We start from the raw sequence: 16,199 nt of genomic DNA on the forward strand, positions 1-16,199 counted from the left end.
AAACATGCATATTGAGCAGGGTCAAGTAAGGCTCCGTTTGCGATGTTTGTGAGAGTCTCTTCAAATTTGTCTGCATCAAGCTGGGGTCTGAGAAATGTTCTTTGCCTGTCCTTGGCAGAGAATTCATACATATTCATACATACAGACTTTTGGTAGTGCCAAGTTCTCTATAGATGATGTCTGGACTTGAGTGTGCCCCAGCCCAAGAAGCTCCAGTCTTCCAACTGCATCTTCACATATTAAACTGACCTTATTTCAGGACCGGTCCTATTGGTCATGGGCACTACCTCTAAGACCACACTCTTTTTCTTTATGCCCACTCCTTTCCCTGCAATAATGTCCAGTTGCCGTATGAGAAAAGGAATCTCTAGATAGAATTCATGTGTTCTAGCTTTTGCTTCCTAAAAAAGGAGACGTTCAGATCTGGAACAGACTCTTTACAGTCAATGGAAAAAAGAGGTTCTTCTTGAGGGCTATCTGATATTAGATGCGTATTTTAGATCTATCTGATCTTAGCTGTGTATTCGATGATGGTATGAGTTGTCCGTGGAAAGGCTTATTTCCCTTCAGAGAACACAGAAGCAGCTCTGAGAGGCTAGCTCAAATACTAATGCCTATGTTTAAGATGACTCAAATAGGATAGATTAAACCTACTCATCTTGATGGTGTGCAAAGAAGTAAATAGCAAATGGAAGAGGGAGCAAGCTGAATATAAGATGTAAGAAGAGGACAGGTGCAGAAAGGACAGGAAAAAAAAAGGTTGGTGGATGGGTAGGAAATGTTTGAGTGGCAGAATAACCATCAGCTTGGAAGGTATAAAAATCAAACAAGTCTGTAAGTAACGGTTACATTTCTCTCTTCAGAGCCTGGAATTGATCCTAGAGAGCTTGAGTTCTCACATTCCTCTGTTTTTTACAAAATACCTCTGAAATTCACAAGGCAAATGACTGTCTTAGTCCTCCTTTAATGTCAGGTGTCCACAGACAGCTTATTATTACCATCAGTTGCTCCACTAACTCAAATGGGAGAGGTAGGAACTGTGAATCCAGACATTTCAACCTATGGTTAGCCTGTGAGCGGTAGTACGTAAAATACATTTTCTTAGTTTGTATTTTAAAAGAAGATAAACTAAAGGAGTCTTAAGTCAAGTTCTCAGGAGGTAAACAATACCCCAATGTAGACAATTTTTATTAGATCCCCTATAATTATGATACAGATTGTGCATGCAATTATATGTTAATGTCTGCTGCACTCAGCAGTTCAGTATAGATTATTTCTATTGACTAGGTTTAGGCTGAAAAGTGAAGAAGACTTTATTTCCTGCAGGACTCACAGCTAGTTAGTTGCAGAAGACTGAAGGTATTTTGGGAACAGGAGGTGGAACTACAACAAAAAGACCATATGTAAAGGCAGTGGGATTTCAGTAGGGAGAGCCAGTTTCTGCATTTGGTAGTTGTAAGTTATCTCTGGGGTGCTGGATGAGCTACACAGATTCACGGATTGGTGGGGACCTCTGGAGATCATCTAGTCCAACCCCCCTGCTAAAGCAGGATCACCTAGGGCAGGTTGCACAGGATCATGTCCAGGTGGGGTTTGAATATCTCCAGAGAAGGAGACTCCACAACCTCTCTGGGCAGCCTGTCCCAGTGCTCGGGCACCCTCAAAGTGAAGAAGTTTTTCCTCATGTTGAGATGGAACTTCGTGTGTTCCAGTTTCTGCCCATTGCCCCTTGTCCTGTCACTGGGCACCATTGAGAAGAATCTGGCCCCTTCATCTACACATCCACCCTTTAGATATTTATAAGCATTAATAAGATCCCCTCTCAGTCTTCTCTTCTAAACAGACCCAGCTCTCTCAGCCTTTCTTCATACAAGAGATGCTCCAGTCCCCTCATCATCTTTGTAGCCCTCCGCTGGACTCTCTCCAGTAGTTCCCTGTCTTTCTTGAACTGGGGAGCCCAGAACTGGGCACAATATTCCAGACGTGGCCTCCCCAGGGCAGAGTAGAGGGGGAGGATAACCTCCCTCGACCTGCTGGCCATGTTCTTCTGAATGCACCCCAGGATACCACCGGCCTTCTTGGCCACAAGGGCACACTGCTGGCTCATGGAGAGCTTGTTGTCTACCAGGACTCCCAGGTCCTTCTCTGCAGTGCTGCTTCCCAGCAGGTCAACCCCTAACCTGTACTGGTGCTTGGGCTTGTTCTTCCCTCGGTGCAGGACCCTACACTTGCCCTTGTTGAATTTCATATGGTTCCTCTCCGCCCAACTCAGTAGTCTGTCTGGGTCTCGCTGAATGGCAGCACAGCCTTCTGGTGTATCTGCCATTCCTCCTAGTTTTGTATCAATCATCAGTGAATTCGCTGAGGGTATACTCAGTCCCCTCATCCAGGTCATTGATGAATACATTGGATATATGTTGTACACAAATCAGATGACATCATTTTGAGTTGGGGACAACATGGCAGGAGCACAGCTGTAGATTGAAATCATCATCCGTTGTGTTTGGAACAAATAAAAAGATATGAAAACATCCTGTACTCTAAAATATCAAAAATATCCTGAAAAATCAATATCCCAGCCTGGACACCAAAAATAGGTCAATGTATTTGGTAAAGCTCAACTGAGACAGGCATGTGCTGGGAATTTCAGTGTTTCAGCCTTCCTGTTAACCTCAGGGACGGTTAATTTCCAGGTGACTGAAACTGGTTTAACCTCTGTTAACCATGCCTCTATTTCCCATCTGAAAAAGATAAAATCTTGCCTTTGTCCCACTCTTTTTCTGCCATATCCGATCTGATAGTGATTTTTTTAAAAAGCAGGAGCTTTATCTGAGCAGCACTTAACACCTCTCCTGTTGCTTAATACACTTTGCTAATCAATATCTGAGAGACACTATGAGTGTGGGTCATCTTGCTGAACACTGGACATTTGCAAAGCAGATATTTACATTTGAGGTACTTGTCTGAGGTTCTTTTTACAGGCACAAGAGAGAAATAAGTAGGTTTTGGCAGTCAGTTAATCTGACCTATTTTAGATGTGCCCATTTCTCTTCTCTAGCTATGCTGAGAACTTCAGGCAAGTACCGCCATTGTAGACATCTGCATTAGAGAGGTCTAAATTTGGGCAAAATGAAACCCACCTGTCACTTAGCTTTTCAAACAGAGAGATGAAAATCACCAAAATTAAATGGATTTACACAGAAGTAAATTTGTCTCAGGATTTTTAACATTTTCATACACCTTACAATTTTCTGCTCCTTTTTCCTTGTTGTCCTTATCTTAGACAGATTTAGGATATTGAACACACACAGATAAGCCTCCATGACTACCTACTTTGACAGATACACAGATAAGAATGTACTGTTAAAGTGATTTAGCAAGGTTGAGGTATTTAGGAACAGCTTTAAAGGTGCTTCGAAAGTGCTTTAGTACCACAAAGGCATCATTAAAGCATTTATAGTTTTTTCTGCTTCTTAAGGGGGGCCTGGGGTGGAGAAGAAAGAAAGGGGATATAAATATAAAACCTCAGCATTAACTCAATGCCAAAATAAGAAATGAAGCATTGGAGTATGCCCAGGAAATTTCCAGTGTAATTATTATTAATACACATCTATAATTTCTATAATTATAATTTCTTTTTCTATTATAATTTATTTATTCTCTTTTTCTTCTTAAACATAATCCCTTGAACTTTCTGTTATTTTCTGTATACCATGAAGAGGTTTGTGTAACCTGGAGCATGAAATGCTGAGAAATACTTTATTTTTTCTCCCCAGCTTCCTAATTGAGTGATTGGATTGTCACCACAACTGCTATATTAGTAAAGATTGGGGATCATGAGATGGTTTTAAGCAACATCTTTAAAGAAACAATGTATTTTCAGTACACAGGGACAATTAAGCTGTCCACACACAAAAAAAAAATCCCCTAAAACAAAAAAAACCCCGAACCCAGGACTGCATATTATTAGAAAAAAGCCCAAAAGTGAGATAGAGTTTTGCAGATAAATATTATTTTCTTTTTTTTTTTTTAAAGGACCAAGCTGTTCTGGTTTTGCAGTACCTCAGTTTTATTAAACTTCCAAGGACACACAAACTCTAAATAGTGTTAGTATTTCACTTTACTCTCTGAATGAAGAAGGTCTCTTGCTTCTTTCTTCAGGCACCGTTCTCTGCTGAGGGAGCTTACAGGTGGGCCACTTAAGGCCAGACTAATGAAGCAGTTTTTCATACACCATTTAGCGCGTTCCACTTTTTACTCAGCCCTAGCACTTCGAACAGAGAACACTGCACAATGCAAAACTGAAGGGAGACGTTCCTTTGCTTCTGCTGAACGGCACCCTCATGGTTTCTCCTGCTGCATGACCTCTGCAAATAGCTGCCATAAAGGATAGCCTGAAAAATGTATATGGCTTACCCATAACACAAATACATTTAGACGGTGCTGGTATGACCGACGGAAATTTTATTTCATTTATTTATTGTATTTTTTTTTTAAGTTCTGTTTATGGCAGAAGTCCTTGCCCAGGCAAGAAGTGAAAGGAGTCTAGCAAGCTGGAGCTAACTCTAAATTTTCTGGTATAGTATTTTTCATTTTAGTCCACAGCAAATCTGCTGCTCAGCTGGAGAAGATGAATCAGGTACTAAACACAATTACATGCCCAGCAACTGCTTGTGAACATTGGGGGTCTTTATTTTCTAAAGACACCCCCATCAGATTGTAGAAAATAGCTTTTTCCAATTTGATATTTTTTTTTAATTCTAATTAATAGAAGTATTCAACTTTTATCCTCTTAGAAACCACTCAATTCTGTGCAAGACATGCAGCATTTGAAGCAGTAACTTCAAGTAATTGATATTCTGTTACATGTATATAAATTATTGTTACAAATTTGTGGATGTCAAATTTCTAATCTAACCACTGTCAGTGTCTTAACTACAAAAGACTCGGTAAGAATCTGTAAAATCTTTTGTAATAAAAGCTGAAATCCTTCAAGAACTTAAAAATATTTGTCCCCGGGGTGAAAAATAAATCTTACTGAGTTCTATAAGGCTTCACTGTGCTAATTTATGGCTATGCAAACAGGATGCCCCTACATAAAAGATGCTCAGAAGAGGAAAGGGAGCATCTTCGGTTATCCCTGAACACATGTGACTACAGTCACTACATGTGTGATGTGCCTGTATGGTCAAGATTAGGTAACTAATCGCAGGTGATGCCAAAGTCGACATTTATTTTTACAGGCTACCAGGAGTTGTATGCTGATGCATATATAAGGAACATAAGAGATACACTTAGAATTTACTTCTTTCACTGTGAAAGTAGGGCAAAATCCTGTATTTTATTTGATGATGGAAGGGAGTTATTATTTTTTTTCTATAACATTGCAGAAAAAACGTACAGACACAGTCCACAAAAGTTTTATGAATACTCTTATTTACACTGTGCTTAACAAAAAACAACATCTGCGACTGCTTTATAGTTTCTTTGTTTGCAGACTAAATTTGTCTGGTTTACAGGTTCCTTCTGCTGAAACATAAAATTCATCACAGCATTGTGTTCAGTATTTGCCCTTTTGCTAATAAATACCTGGTCAGGCTACAACAATTGAAGAGGATTGCAGTTCTTCAAAACAGTAATGCAAAAGCATGGAGGCAAGATTTAAAATGTGAGAAAATTAATTTCCACAACACAGCTGACAGTAAATGATACTCGCTTGTGCAGTGGCTGCAGTTCCTAAAGAAATATGGTGTGAGTAACTCCTCGGTTGCTGTGCTGGAGGTGTCAGTACAAAGCCTTGGACGAGCACTGACCACTGCGGCGGTGTGCTTCATGCTCTCGTGTTTCTAAACGTGCGTGATGGTGCACAAGGCTGGACTAACCAAGCCATCCACACAAAATCCTAATGTCATCCAGCTTCAGCGCAACGCAGGATTGGACTAAGAGTCCACAGAAGACGTCTGTGTCCAGCGTGGGTGAAAGAACTGCGCCTGCTCTGCAAACAAGCCAGTCTTCTGCGTGTCTGTGCACGTATACGCACGTGTATATACACACACACACACACACACACACACACGAGAACTTGTAGCTTCCCAGCAGTAAATCCTTGCTAAAAACACTACTCAAATGGTGTCGGCACTGCAGTTGGGCCCCACTTCACTTCTCTCTTTGATGCAGTTACGTAGTAATAGGTAAATGGAACAACTCCACTACTTCAATAAATTTGTTACCAAGAAGCATGTTTCTGGGAAAAACTACTTAAGCAGCCTGAAACCTTATCAAACTTTTTCCTTGATGCTGGGACCTTACCAGCAGGCTCACAGCATACCTTGAAATGTGAAGAAAGCCACTCTGTGTTACGTTTTCCAGTTGCAATCTTTAGCCGTGCATTAAGAAAAGTCTGGGACATGTTGCAAAAGATTCAGGTGCCTGGAAAGCCTAAGAACAAGAAGCACCAACACATGATGACAGATGTATTTTCATGAAAGGCTTGACATACAGAGTAAAAGGACAACACAGGTTGGGAAAGGGATAGATATAAAATGGCATAGCTCATCTTTGCATTTAGATGAGCAGTCAAATCCGATGCTCTGAAGCCATAGGGGACAGATGACAACATGAGGTCTGCTGCTCTGTAAAAATGATAGCGTGGGTTTTGCCCTTGATGAGGTTCTGGTGCATATTTTTTCTGAAAGAGAGCAGATATAGATATAGATATGATATAGATATAGACCCCAAAAAACCTGAAGGCTGCACTGAGATGAGCAAGATGCATTTCAGTCACTCATTTGCTTACCGCTGAACAATCTGGAAGGTCAAAAACTGCCAGTTGCACTTCTTTAGGGGTTTCAGAGGAGTAAAGCCAAGGCGATCTGTGCAGTGCAATGGATGTCACTCAGGCCTGGGGCTGTGCTGCTGCGTTCCAGGATGCCCGCAGGGATGTTCTAGCTACAAAGTGACCTTGGCGACAAGGGACGTGTACTCTTCTCTCAGTACTCTGGCAATTTTTCAACGGGTTTTGACAAGGAGTCCCAATTAATAAAATCATATTTCACCATTAAAGCTGGTTCAGTATCTTTACTTGCAGATTCCAGTGTAATTGTTTGTTCCTGCCAATGGGCTTCAGATCAGAAGTCTCTTTACTCTTTCTATTGATCTTTCTTCCTCTTGAAGAACGCCGTTATTCACACACACACACACACACCCCCATTAATGCAAGCCAGGTTAAAAATCTTCGATGCTTCTGGTACTAGTGGTAGTATGTACCATGTTTTTGTTAGGACAACATCCCAGGATAATCCAGGAATTTGTGTAGCTGCATCTTCGAAACGGACTCCTCTCTCTTTGGCTGCCCCTAGAAATCTTCTTCAATTGCCTGGGATGGATGCAATTGAGTCTAGCCTTATCAGGAGAGGAAGAAGCAGCACGAACAAGAGCTGGACACTCTTTTGGTTTGTTTCCTCATGCGATAGCAAGAAAAAAATTATTTAAATAGTATTAACGCAATTACCTTGCGTGGACTTCAGCTGAACATATCAATTCAGCACCTTAGGAACTACCAAAAAAACTTCTTCACTTTCCCATTTCCCAGGGACAGGGTTCTTCATACTCAGCATGCCAAGTTCTGCATCTTTGTTGCTCAACTCCCAGATAAATCCAAGGCAATGGGACTAGTAAGATTTCTAGAACAATTCTTAATTTACTGGATGATTCCCATGTGTTGCTCCCCAGACGTAGTCATTGTATGACTCTCCCTTAAACACACTCTTGATTTCAGATCACATGCGCAGTCAATGCTGAGCTCAAAAGCTTTGGAACAAGTTGAGGTTTGTTTTGCCTCCACGTCTCTGTAATAGAGTCAGAAACTATGGTATATTTCTGAGTTCCTTGATTCTGCACTTCTTGGCCAGGAAACGTGGAAATCCTGCGATAGCTCATGGCACCATAGCCACAAACCAAGACAGAACTAATGTTCTCATTCGGACCAAGATTGTTGCCTTCCCTTGCTCCTAAAGATGATCAAACACCACATATTCCAGGTGTAATATTTCCAGTTCATCAAACTGGCATATTCCAGATTGGTTGAAAAACTTCTGCCCAGTTCTCATAGTAAACAGTAATTGCGTGAATCCAATTTGCCTGCTCTTGTCCTTTCCAGCCTGCTATCCTTCACCCTGCCATGGTCATGCCATGGCCAGTGCTTTGGCATACACCGCTGAGGATGATTTTGGCTTTGTAAACAGAACGTGCAGAACTATTCTATTGACAGGTAAAAAGGAATAGAGAACTCACGTTTAGCATTGTTGACTCTGCTGTGCTAACACAAATACAACACAAGGGGGGAAAAAATCCTTTATTTTTATTGTTAGCATTTGAAGATAGCATACTGAATACACTCTGGGATTAGATCTCCTGAGTCAAACAGCACTGTAATTACCAACACTTTTCAGAGAAGAACGGCCTTTTAAGTGATGCTTAGCAACACGCATCCTCCATTCTTTTGTCTATTAGTTTTAACACTCTTCATGTCTACCTTTCATTTTGAGTGTAAAATACACAGGAGAAGAATTTCATTCATACTCGGAGTGCTAGCATGTTCAGATGTATGGCAGTAGGCACAGGAAGCTCTTCTGTGACTCTTGCGTTCAAAGTCTGTCTGGACCAAAACTCAAAGCCTCCCAACCCCACAATTGACACCCATCATCTTTATATGGATGGGTTTTTCAGTGCTGTTAGTTAGTTTACACTTTGTCCAGAAAAAGATCGCTGTAGGACTGCAGGATGGACAACCAGCTTCCAAAGACCAGGATGAACCACAGCCTATGAGATGTTATGCATCCACGTATCCCACGGAAGTAGAGCTGTGCTGATCAAAGTCTCTTAGGATTGAATTTGTACTCATCAGACTTCAGAAACCCAATTAAAAACATGAGGTTTAATCTTGCAAAAAAGATAAACACATTCAGCTAATGCACTTGTACCTAGAAATGGAAGAGCTCTGTACCTCAAAAGGTAGCTTAGAAGGAAGTAGATTTGGGGCATAAGTAACATGCCTACATTGCTTCTTATTCTGGATCTCTTCTATGAGCATGAGTGGCCAAAATTCTCATGTCTTTGCACCTACAAGTCTTCTGATTTAAATGTAGGTACTGAATATTTATGTTTGTATCAGATATTGTATGTATAATGAAAAGGAATCAGAGAAGTAGAAGAAAAGAAAAACTTTTCCCGTGTTCAGAAGCTGGTCTACACGCATAGTGGCAGAGACCACCATGGATCTGAACAGTTAAATCAAAATTCTTCCTCCACTGAAGTTTCAAATATTTTCATTTTTATACCTTACCACATAATTGGACTTGTGTTATTACAAACCATGTTTATCAGGACTGTCATGTGAGTCTGCTGTGTGTTTTAATACAATTCTCTACCAGATAAACTAAAAAATCAACTATTTTGATCAGGATTAAACCATGGAATCAGAGTTCACGCATAATACTTAACCTAAATAAAGAATTCATGGGGAACACACTCTTGCTATCATAATATTTATTGGAAAGGTATACAGGAAGAAAAAAATCCATACACGCTTCTCAGGAAAGCATAATTTCCCAATGGATACCACTCTATTCGACTTGAATCTAAACTAACACTGTAGATTCTAATAGCACTTGGCAAGCTGCAGACACATCATTTTTTAACTTAGGCTTACGTTTGAATTACCTGGAACTCAAATTTCCAATGTGACCTTTTCAGGGTTTTGTTTAGGAACAAAAAGAGTTCTCACTAGAGAGAGAAAAAACCTTTTAGAGAACAAGATATATTGTTGAGGGCGGAGGCTAAAAGACTACAGTGCTGCTGCTAGTCTAGAATTAGAGAAAACAATGACTATGTATGTAAGCTTTGTTACCTTCAGCTGACAAAAGGGAATGTAATTTTTTACATTTAAAACCAAATTTCTCATCTTTTGTACTGTGCTTTTAAGTACATATTTATTCCCCCTATGCCTGAAGCTTATAAAATGCAGGAAGGTGGTGGGGGGGTCTGCCTACAATAACGGACACACTAAAGATGTACACGCCAAACAGAATGTTTTTGTGTGTTCAATTCTGCAAGGAGTTCTGCACCAAAGAACTTAATCAATGAGAGCCAAAGCATTTCTCACCTCTCAGAACAGATGCTGCAGTCTGTAATGACCATCTAAAATTCCAGCATATTAAGATCTCTGGTCACTAGATTTTTTATTCCCCCCCCGCCCCCCATTTGCTTATAGGAGAAGTGCAGAAAATCTGACTTGCAAAGTGCAATATCCTGTTCTGCTGTGTAACCACATCTATACTGGAGCTATAGACTGTTCTTGTTCCTCATTTCCTTTATCCTCTGGTAAGCTGCATAGACTGGCTTTTAAACTGCCTTTTTCACTGCCAAGTTCAGAAATATACAACAGGAAATTTCGACTGCATATTTACATAGAAAAAAGTGGAAAGCATGGAAAGCAGTCTTTTCATAGTGTGCTCAAAGCCACAAATGGGGAAAAAAGCCAAAATAGATATGCTATCTAATTACTAAATATTTACTTAATGCAATCATAATTTATTGAGGAAGAAGATGAAGAAGAGTAGTTCAAACATTTACCACACATTATAGTATTATTTACTATAGATGGGGTTCAGCACTAATTTTGGGGAAGAAGTCTGCTATGTCAGATAAAGATCAGTTTACATTATTTGAACTGGTCATGCCCTTAATTTTCCACAAAGGCACATTTCTAAATACACCATAGGATTAAACAGCTTTTCCTCTGTGCTAGCCCTTTCCCTTTTGTTCTTCTTCTGCCTGTTTTATTTCTGGATAAAGTGCTTGAGTGAGTGGTTCACCGTTCAACGTGTGTCATTCTGATCCAAATGACAGAAGATAGGTTAATACAGTCTTTCCTTTACCATACCAGCAGATGTATGCCAAAAGGGTAGAAAGAATCACTATGTTCAGATTCATCCCCCCCTTACCACCTATAAGCCTGAAAACCACTCTGCATAGAGGTGGAGCGAGCAGGAGCTGCAATGGGAGGAGATAGCTATCATCTCTGGGCACCTGATGGACTCCGGTCGGAAATCCATGCAGGCAATAAAATCACCATCCTCAGAAAGAAGCTGAATGGTCCTTGAGGCTTTGAAAGTATATTTTTCCAATCGATGGAGGCTTTGTCTGGGAAGGGAAAATTGGGGTAGGTGTGTTATTTTCAATATGACGTACACGATATGGAAAAATTTGGAAAATGAAGGAGAGCTACCAGCATGTGCTCAGAGTGGTTGCAGGAATTAGCGAACATCCCAATTAGTAGTGGATGCCTACAAAACATCACTTTTGTCCCGTTTAATGGATCTAATTTATATGAAGTGTATTCAAAACATCACTTAAGGTTATTACCACATCTCTGAAACCATTTCATTCAACTGAATAACTGAAACGCTTTATGTACCTTTTATTAATGCATAAACATGATTAACTTGCACTTTACCCATCTGAAATATTAAAACGTTAAAAGGAGCATAAAACCAGAAAATTACTGGACATTTCCTGGTTGTTGTTGAGTGAGATAGGCAGGTAGAATGAACCATGACCAACCTGTGACCCTTCCCTTCAATACTAATGCCTCTAATGAAACCTGATGTCAATCAGAAACTCTCATCAAAACGGCCTGATCATTTGCCATCAGTCTCTTACAACAACATAAAAACTGAAAATTGAATAGGAAAGAAGTGTTTTGTTAAAGATTGTCCCAGTAAAGTGGCTGCCTTTATTATTTATATCCCATTTATATGGCTAATGCTGCATCTGCTTTTGGTTGACTACAATCAGATTAAATTTAGATCTAACATGAGGTACATACTGCTATACAGTCAACTCCAGCTGAGATTCCATGCAGAGATGTTAGAAATACATTATTTTTCCAAAGATGCAGTGCGAAGGCAATGTTATAATGCTCTTATTCAACTGAAACTTCTCGTTCTCTTCCCAATAATATTTTTCGACACTGTGGTAACATGAATTACACTAATCCTCTCTGGGCCAGAACAGAGTACTTGAAGAATGAGCAGTATGAACTCAAGAATTGTGCTCCAGATCATTAAAAGAAAAAAAAAGAAAAAAAGTTGTTTTTTTCTGAATAGCTTCACTAGGTAACAAAAGAGAAAATGATACAGCAGGAGAGAGGGAAAAAAACTGAGGAAGGAAAAAAATTCTCTTTCAAACAATTTGAGAGTAAAAAAAAAAAAAAGTAAAGTAAATTTTATATTAGTGTTCATGGGGCCATGATATGGCTAAAAGCAGGTCTGCACTATGTCCCATACTAAGGGTCTAGGATTACATCGTCTCCTTTTCTGTAGGCTTTTAACTGGCCCCTTGTCTGATTGCATGTAAATGCTCTTTGATTTACTGTTGCTTCAATTCTTACATGCCTTTCAGTACAGGATACACTCACAACTATAAGCAAACTGCTCACCAGCAGATCATATGGATTTGTTATTTGGCCACGTAAGTTCTTTTTTAATAATATCATATATACATTTAAATTATATACGCTGCTCTACGGCAGCAAAACTGTTCAGATCGGACACACTCGGACACTTTCATGTTGCAAAAAAGAGAAACTTTAGGCTCAGTCTGATCACAGAAAACATCAACTGGTGTGCCAAGGGAATCCAGGGGCTGAAGATAAAGCTTCCTGGGAAAGAAAGGAAAGTTGCTAATGTCAAAAAAACATATGAACTCATTTAGAGACTTTTGTACCTCCAAAATCTTGATTTCACATCTGATGTTTTACCGATTTGCTGGTTCTTAGCATTTCTCTGCTCTAATGCTCTGGGCAGTGCCAGACCAAGAGTCTCTGTCATTCCAGGCTCGTTTCTGCAGAAACCCAGCATCGGCTGCTTTCAGGTTCAGTAACGCTCCCACAGACTTGCCGTCTTAAAAGAATAGGAAAACCACAGATATTTAATCTCAGGAGAGTGTCTGGTGAATAGTAGTTGTGTTCTAACAACTGCTGGCTCAGAAAGCACTGCGGGCTCCTCAGTGCTAACAGTGAGAAGAAAGCACCAGCCTGCAAATGGATTTTGAAGCACAGCTCTCCCCGGACTGCTCCTGGGCACCCGTGCCAGGAACCGCTAAAGCAATGGACAAATCCTGCCCCACGCCAACAGCGGATGGGACCGGTGTGCTTCAAAGGCTGTGCTTGAACACCCTGCCTTGAACCGAGAGGGGAGAACAGCAGACACGGAGACTCAGTTTCCCCGATCTACACTGAGCTAGAGCTACCTCTAATGTAAGCAGGGAGCGAGCAGAGAAGGACTCTTTCATCGACACCCCCAGCGTGGCAGTTACTCGAAGGGGTCAGAGTGTCTCAACCACTCTATTCATATCTACAAGAAGAAGACAAAGAATAGCAGGTGCCTGACCCTGTTTGTACGGCAAGAGAGATGCGGGGGGAGCGTGCCTCCTGCCCGCTGGCAGCACGGCTGCGGTCCCCTTGCAGCGCACATCCTCTGAATTCTGTCCAAGCACTGCAGCATTGTCTTTGCAGCACAGACTTCGGTTTAAAAGTCATCTTCTGGCACTCAGTTTGCAGAATAGCTGGCTGTTTGGCACTCTCCGCACCAGATGTTATCTTGTAAACTAAATGCACAAATGCTTATTCCATTCTCACAATAAAAGAATAATCAGGGTTAGCACTTAATTCTGTGATTCGAAGTTAATAATATTTAGGATTTATAAATATGTAACAGAAGTATGTTAATTCCGTAACTGTACTAAAAAAACAGGCACATAGCTCTGGAATGAAGCAAAATGTGTCATAAAGACGCCTAACAATAAGGATTTAATTTATTAGCAGTTTTGGCAGAACAACTGCAAAGAAGATTGTGGTTGTGAAGCATCTTTGTCATTTGACAAAGGAGAGGCTGTTACTCAATATAATAACAATACTAGGTTTATTTTCTTTTAAGTATTCAAAAAATATCTGCCTGACAGATTCTCCAGATTAGATTGTTTGTCTCTAATCTCAAGGTGGATTTCACATCGTTAGTTAAAAGAGTTTAACAGACCAGACACCAAGGAGCACTGCATCGCAGATCCTGCTATATTTCTGAGGCCCGTTATGGCTTTGCAGTAATCAGAAGTTTCATGGAAGAAGGAGGAGTTCTCAGATCCCTGTTTGATAGAAGAATGACTAGGGCACTCTATTTTCCTTTTTTTTACTCCTTCACTGTGGCTACTTCTGTCCTAAGTGTGATAGATGGGAAAATCTAGACATCAAAACAGCAAAAGGTTAAATTAATCGTAAATCATCACACACCATCAATTTATGTATTTATCCTACTCTGCATATCTAAAGTTGAATAAAGTGCCGGGAGGTTTTTGGTTGAGCAGACTGAAGTAATGAAAACAATTTCCTAAAATAAAATATAAGCATTGTCAAGAGTTCTTAAATAGAAGTCCAGCAAGACTAGTTTTCATCTCAAAAAGAGCAGAAAATTGGTTTCTTCAGATCCCCAATCAACTGCGCCAATAAGTGAAATTTTGCCTGTTGAAACGGAAAAACAGAGTACTGAGAAATGCGATAATATCGCAAGTTAAAAAGGTTTTATATAATAATCACTGCTGTCACTACAAGGTTAGTAGGACAATTTATATTAACTACACCAGCTTGTTCATCACCCCTCATCACTGTATTCATTTAAGACCAGTCCCTGTCTGTCTTTCCCACTAAATCAAATGTCGAAGATCAGTTATTGATTATGCCAGTTTTCAAGGATATACGATTCCCTCAAACTCATGTTCTTCCATTCCTTACTTTCAGCAACTTCTCTTTCATTGAAAAAGAATAATATAAAGCATATACTGAAATATTCATCCTGAGTATTCAAATTCATAGAACAACTACAGGAAACAGCCAAGATTTTTTTTATTATTATTTTTTAAGAAAGACTCAAAGTTATCAGTCACAGGAATCGAAGGGAGCTGGTAAGAAATGGTACATATATGAAGATGCAGAAGGAAAATGTGTCCCTATTCAGTGATGTTGGTCTAATATCTTGACCCCCAAACTGCATAATATTTGCCATTAAAAAGAAGTAGATTTCTTTTAACATCCTCTTTCCTGCTGCAAGTTAGTAACGTGTTTAGGGGAAGGGGGACACACGTTTCCCTGTGTACCTTGTAGTCTCAGCTGCTTCAAAGGCTCACAGGGGCCACTGATGTCTAGCACAAACCATAACAACCTTCCCGCTGTTCTAACGCGAGCCAGAAGATGAATGCTGCCACGCAACAGGACATGGGGAATGAAAGTCCCACTTTTCTACCAAATATTCTCTGCTGCACTGTGCTCAATGGCTGAAGCTGAGGATCACATCCAACCTGTTGAAGCCATCTCCCAGAAATTAACAACTTAAAGTCTTCTGCCATTTGCTTTGATAACTGAATTAAAATTGCATAGTCTAGTTGCCAGAGAAGTGGAAACACGTGAACATAAAATAATTCCCAGATGACAGGCAAATAGGGTGTACAAGGAATATTCAGAAGAGCAGAAAAACTAATACACATTTTATTCATCTATACTCACTGTGGAGGAATTTGAGGAAGCTCTCCTGGTAGAAGTTTTCATATGCCACACTCAAAGGATCTGTCCCTAAATGACATGCTAGTAAAAGGTATTATGGAGCAAGGTAAGATCAGTAACTGGAAGGTGGTATTCATTCATGAGTTCAAAAGGCAATGAAAGGTAAAGTGGCACAACTGTTAATTGCAGCATGTAAGTCTTCGCTAAAGACCACTCTGGTACCAGAGGACTGAACTGTGAAAAATGTAAGGCCAATTTTTTTTAAAGGATTTGACAAGGGATCTCAGGAACTATATGTCCAAAAGAGACAAATTGGTAAAGACTATAAAAAAGAATTGACTTAGTGGGCACATGGATAAAAATTAACAGAGTCAACACAGCTTCCGTAAAGATGAAGTCATACCTCATTGTCACACTGGCAGTCCTTGAAGGAACTATTGTGCATATGGATAAGACCATCCAAATGGTCTCAAACAATCCAACCACCTATAAGATGTTTTAAGTCCTCAAAAGGATGTAAGTTTGATTTAAAGAAAGGAAACATAAAGTACACATCAATTTTCACAATGAAGAGAGGTCACCAATGACG

At 40.0% G+C, this 16,199-nt stretch overlaps 1 protein-coding gene across 4 annotated transcripts in view; it reads right to left on the reverse strand.

Moving 5' to 3' along the window:
* ENOX1 (ecto-NOX disulfide-thiol exchanger 1) overlaps window positions 1-16,199 on the reverse strand; it is a 370,433-nt gene that overhangs the window by 191,155 nt on the left and 163,079 nt on the right. The gene's annotated exons all lie outside the window — the stretch shown is intronic.

The sequence above is a fragment of the Grus americana genome, chromosome 1, assembly GCF_028858705.1.
Source record: "Grus americana isolate bGruAme1 chromosome 1, bGruAme1.mat, whole genome shotgun sequence".
Taxonomy (NCBI): Eukaryota; Metazoa; Chordata; class Aves; order Gruiformes; family Gruidae; genus Grus; species Grus americana.